Below are 6030 nucleotides of genomic sequence, written 5' to 3'. Positions count from 1 at the left end.
ATTTCTGATGCTTTCGTTTTTGTTTTGGTGGATTTGGGATTGGGATTGGGATTGGGATTAGAGTTCATAAAATTTTGGTTTTAGATTTCCATGCTTTGTTCATCATATGCTTATATCCCATAATTGTTTTGTTCCAGTCCGCATTTCTTTACTGCAACTGTTGATGGGCCGAAGCACATTAAGACAACCCTTACAAGGGCAAAGTTTAAGGAGTTGTGCTCAGATCTGCTTGACATGTGTGAACTTTTGTTTCAACGTGCTCATATATTGTGGATATCTGTATATTTGGCTGTAGTTTTTCTTTGTTGCTAATTTCAAGATGTCCCCTTTGAAGCCTAATGTTGTGGAATGTATTTTGGTTGCTATATTTGGTGGTATAATTTTGACTCTATGAGCTCTGGAAATATTTGATTCTAAAGTCACGTTATCATTTTGTTGATATTTTAGGCTTAGAACACCAGTTGAAAACTCCTTGAGGGATGCAAAGCTTGCCTGGAAAGATATAAATGAAGTGATACTTGTTGATTATATGTGTCTCTTATGATTTCTTTTTTCAATTTGGTGACATGCTATGTCCTTTGTTATATGACAATTTTTGTGAAGTTATTGGTTCTTTTTTATTTTTTTATGTGACAGTTTATGTGGAGAAGATCATAAGACCTTGGATAGCTATGTATTGCAATATGTGGTGGAGCTTCAGGTCTTGTAATTTTCTAAAACATGTTTGTGTGCTACAGTACTGCTGTGCAGTATAGTTTATAAATTACACAAAAAAAAAAAAAAAAAGTTGTACCTGTGGACCCGCCCCAAATCGGCCCGTTTGAAACGTGCTGGGTTAGGTCCAGTTCCAAAACTCAAAATCCTTCTACCCGGCTTGTCCCACCCTGTTACTGTTTAAAACGGGTAAGGTTTGGTTCCTCCAAAATTTGGCCAGGCCCGGCCCGTGCCCACCCCTACTTCACATAGGCTTGTTGCCTATTTCTTGAAAAAAACAATGATTTTCAATTCTTCCTGGGCTGCCAACTGTCTGAGCCTAATTCTCCTTCTACTTTTTGTGTTTTAGGCCTTCTCCACACTAAGCCCAACATTAAATATCCACCCAAACAATGCCCCCTTTAATCATTGTTAAGTCTACTGACCAAGACATTGATAATGATTAAAATTAATTGCTTGCCGAAACTAGGTATTAGCGCATCTTAATTAGCCATTTTTAAATAAACCTTTGCACTAACCCATGATTTCCAACGTTAACTACATGTCTATTAAATAACTTCCACTTTATTCCTTTTGGCCAACTCCTTCAACAAGCTTAATCTTTAGAGCCAACAATTTCTTTCAAAATTTCAATTTCCCTCTGACTTAGTTCCAGTCATTTTCTTCAGCCTTCAAATTCAACAGTGGCTCCCAAATCTCGTCTTGTATGCGAGTCTAGAGAAGGCATCGTCACTCTTTGTCACAGCCTTAACGCCCTTCACCACCCTCGACGATCTCCCCATTTTCTTTCTTGAAGATGAGACGCACTCACTGGGATCTACCTGGACTTCTAGAGTTCCAATTACTATAGAAAGCAGCATGCCCGCCAAGGAGTGGCTTACCCCTAACCCCTATAAAGCTGGGGAAGGCATTTCTGCTGCCAAATGGTCGAACTTCAAAATGTGATTTCCTTCTATAACTGACGCAGCTTGGTCGAAGTGGGTAGATGAGATAGAGCCAATCTGGAAGAAGAAGTGGATGGAAAATGACATCTACGATCAGAATGTCCAAGATTACCATTCCCATCAAGCACGAGCTTATGTCAACAACTATTCTCTTCTGGAATACTAGGGCCAACACCTTTGATTCCAGGATGTAGCCCATGACTCCAACTGTTCTGGACATGGCTCAAGTGTTCGGGCTAAAGCCATCAAGTAGGTGTGTGGACATCACTAATAATTGGTTCTCCCCTTCCTATGTAATTGCTGAAAGCTCTGAGACTTCAAGGGCTGTAGTGAGCTTGGATTATGACCACCATCAAAAGTTATGGAACCTTATTTGCGAGCTTCATTCATTTTGCTAAGAAGAGTTTTTAACTGCCATCCTCTTTTACCGATCTAGCTCAGGAACACATGTAATTCCTTCTTTACTGGTTGAATAAACATGTGTTCCCCAACAAGTCTAAATAGGTAAAGTTGGAGTGGATTCCCTAGGTGGAAACTCTGCACTCTTTTGATGATGTGGCTACGGTGCCCTTCATCCTAGCCCACTTCTATGATCTGTTCTACAAGATGACCAAATGACAGCCCTTTGAGACAAATCTCAATAGAGCAACCTGGATGGTCCAGATTTGGCTCTAGTGGTACTTTCCAGAGTTTTGGGCATCAAATCTAGAGTTTCCTGAAGAAGAAGCCTCGGCCGAAAATTTGGCATAAGCTTTAGCCATCAATCACTCGACCCTCTTTTGCCTCTACTTTTTCAAGATCTGCATAATCATAACCGATGGTGCCTCAGTGCTTATGAGGTATCCCTAGTTCTCGAACAATCTCTTCCAGGATTATTTTAGGGCATATGCTAGTACCTTCTACAATGAGAAATTCATCAGCTGCATTCAGCAAAAGGATCTAGCTTGGGGAGCGAGGAGTGACCGAGCCGATTATAAGTGCGACCTATAAGTTTACCATCCCCAACTTTTGTGTAGGCAATTAGGATTTAGGCAGGCCATCCCAGTTCATTTCTTTGGCTCAATGCATTACGGAACCTCCTACTGCCTCTGTTCCCCCTCTGAGGTCACATATCGAGCAAGTAGGCGTAGCTTGGAAGTGGTGACCAAAATTGCTCACAAGCCCATTGCTATCATTTTGAGTGCACTGCCCTATTTACCACTTGGTGGGAGGCCAAGTGGTCCAGATAGAGACATCAGAGAAGCCCACAGTAGGATATTCGAGCAAGTATTCTTCAGGTCTCTCCCCAAAAAAGAGGAACTGGAGAGCTTGAAAGAGCTCATCAATTAGAAAAACCAACTTCTGTTGATAGGTAACTTATCTTCCTAACCCCTTCCTTTAATTACACAGTTATTTTAAATTTTGACTTTGTTTTCTCAATTCCGAGCCCAAGGAAATCCTGATGAAGTAGTCATTGGGCAAGAGGAAGAAAAAGCTACTGATATTTTAGTTCTACAAGAAGCTGATGTTGAAGTTACTAGGAAAGAGGATGGCCCAAGCTAAACTCTCGGATAAGCTAAAACTATCTCTGAGATGTTTAGTGAATCGGAAACAGATGCTGAGCTCGAAGCAGAGACTAGGGCTCCTCATCGGGCAAGATATGCCATTGTAGAGTCTTCTGATTCTGAGCCCGAGAAGAGGTCCCAGGTTAGACGTGATGCCCTTACTCTAATGGCCACCCCAACCAAGAAAAGAACCATATCCTAGACTTCCCAAGTCTCTAAATCTTTTCCTTCCCCCTCCCACTGAAGCAGGCAGAAAATACAGAAGTCTGCCAGTAAGTGATTCAAACTTGATTTTCTTTTATTTAATTTCATCTTCGCAAGTTTTGAACTTATCATATTCTTTCTTGTGATCAAAGCATGTTATCAGTAAAAAGCTTGATTATATTCCTAAGGAGATGAAGGTAAGTATGGAAGAGCAATAAAGTGATAAGGATGTCATTTCCAAGATATCGAATGAGTTGAAGGTAGTTTCCTTGAACTTTTAGTGCTTAATTATTTCTGAAATTATCTCTTGTACTTAACCAATTCTGTTATTTTCCAAAGTAGGCCTCCAAAGCAGAAGGGACTTCCCCAAGCCAAGCCCTTTTCACCTCCAGCTCGACTTATGCGCATTTCCTCTCCTCGGCTTGAGCCTTCAGAGGTAAAATTCCTTTTCTCAAAACTTGTCAACCTTGTAGCTCTAAGTTTTAAGCATTGACTTTATTTCTATTATTTTCCAAGCAAGAAGAGGCACCCCATCATCTTCAGTCGAACAAGCACTAGTTATTTCTTCTTCGTTCATGCCTCTAGCAATGGCAGTGACCCTCGCCTCCCAATTTAATCTAACAATTGGAAAAATACTTCACTTTGTAGAGGATGACAACATCTCTATGAGTCCTCTTCTTTTAAGCAATTTTAAGCCTTTCTTAATGTCTTTTAATCTTTGAATTTATGCTTTGAAATCTCTCTTTGTCAATCTTTCCCTTTACTAGAACTGTTAAACTTCCAACAACAATTGCTTTGATATGTCTTCCATATTTCCTACTACGTACCATTTTTGGCCAAGTCAGGCTGAGTTCACCTTGTAACTGGTGGTATCAGGCTCATGGTTATTTCTAGCCTCCCTTGTCTCATTCTTCTGTGGTTGGTTAGCTAGGGGGCCTTAACATCTACTTAGCGTGGTAACCTTACATCTTTATCCTCCACTTCTTCAAATGCTTCAAAGTTTCTGAATACCTCAGATAAATTCTTTGACTATAAAGTCTTGGATCCAATCTCTGAATTGCACCAATTAGCAATAGAGTGATTGAACGTGTAGTGGATCTTGCAATACTTTTTCCCTCTGAGTTCTTCAGGTTTAGTCATCTTCTTAGTGCTGTTGGGCAAGATTACCCGAGCCCTTACTAGTTCTTCATAGATGTATGTGGCCTTAGTTAAGTCAAAGGAATATGACTGATACTTTGGAGGTTTCATGGGTATAAACCCTCCATCGTTCATCACGATCTTCTGGTCCTAGATGGGTTGAACCAATCCTTTCACCATCAAAGGTTTGAAATGAGTGGTCATCTCTGTAGCACATAGCTTTATCCCTTCTATCAGGCTGTTGTCATCTTATCGGCCTTCAAACTCCAGTTGATGTATTGGTGCTTTATTTTTATAAAAAGAAGGTACCTTAGATGAATGCTTCGCTTGCTGTTCTTATGTTAATAGCTTTTCATAATTCGTGGTTGCAACCACCAGCTCATAAAGCTCATTAAACTGCACATCGTATAAACTCTTCCTCAGAGGTAGTCTTAGAGCCTTCTGGCAATGGCTATGAGTTGTGCATGGTTAATTGGGAACTAGCATCTTATCCTGGTCTTTCTAAACCTCATCATCAAATCCTCTATGGACTCATGTTCATATTACTCTACTTTCACCAGATCGTTAATGGTCATCTCAGGTTCCACCATATGGAATTGCTCATGAAAAACCATCTTCATTTGCCTTCAGTTAGCAATGGAATTAAGGGGTAACAGAAAGTATCATTGGGAAGCCAATCCCACCAGCAGGTTCCACCATATCGAATGCCACACGTTGATTTGAAAATTTAAAAATGTGATATCTGGAAGATACATTACAGTCTTCTCTGCTAAAAGTTGGGAACGCGAACATTTTGAAATTGAGAGAGAAAGGATTATGCTCATCAACATACTTAGGATAAGGCTTTTGATATGTTATTATAAACATCGGGCGAGCTTGAGGTTGAGCATTATGTATTACCATCCTTCTAAACTCCGCCAACTCATTCATGAGTTGCTGAGTAGCCATATTATTGTGTAGGGTATAAGAAGTCCCCCATTTCGGCCATGGTCAATGCCTGATGAAGCTTGCCTCTGTATGTCGAGATGCCTTCATCTAGCTTATCCCCCTCCTTTATTAACCAATGGTGGTGGCCTGTAAGAAGGAGAATTGTCCCCAGTAATGGATAAGCCTTTTTCCACCTGTTTCTTCAACCGAGTTAGACGCACAAATCTCTATTCCTTCCTGCTCGATTTGCCTTCTAACATTTGGTGATGGTGGCAAAAGATCGGGCAAGCCTATCTCTTGAAACTCCTTTTTAGGGTATTGTTGATGCCTGGTTTCAGTCCCTTCCTTCCTTTTCCCTTTGTTCTTATTTTCTTCAAGTAAGGGAAACTGAGGAATTGCTGGCCCTTTTTTCTGGGCTTGTCTCCACGACTCCTTCACTGGCATAGCCATCTTTTAGTGTAGAGTATTCTAACTCCAACTTTCTTTGTAGCGTCCTTGTTAAGGAACACAACCTTCTAACCTCTGATCTGGTTTCCAGAGAGATCTTTTCCATACTCCTC

The sequence above is a fragment of the Pyrus communis genome, chromosome 12 (assembly GCF_041283825.1).
Source record: "Pyrus communis isolate YQ-2024b chromosome 12, ASM4128382v1, whole genome shotgun sequence".
In the NCBI taxonomy this organism is placed as follows: Eukaryota; Viridiplantae; Streptophyta; class Magnoliopsida; order Rosales; family Rosaceae; genus Pyrus; species Pyrus communis.
The sequence above is the reverse complement of the archived record's forward strand: the minus strand, read 5'-3'. Positions refer to the sequence as shown.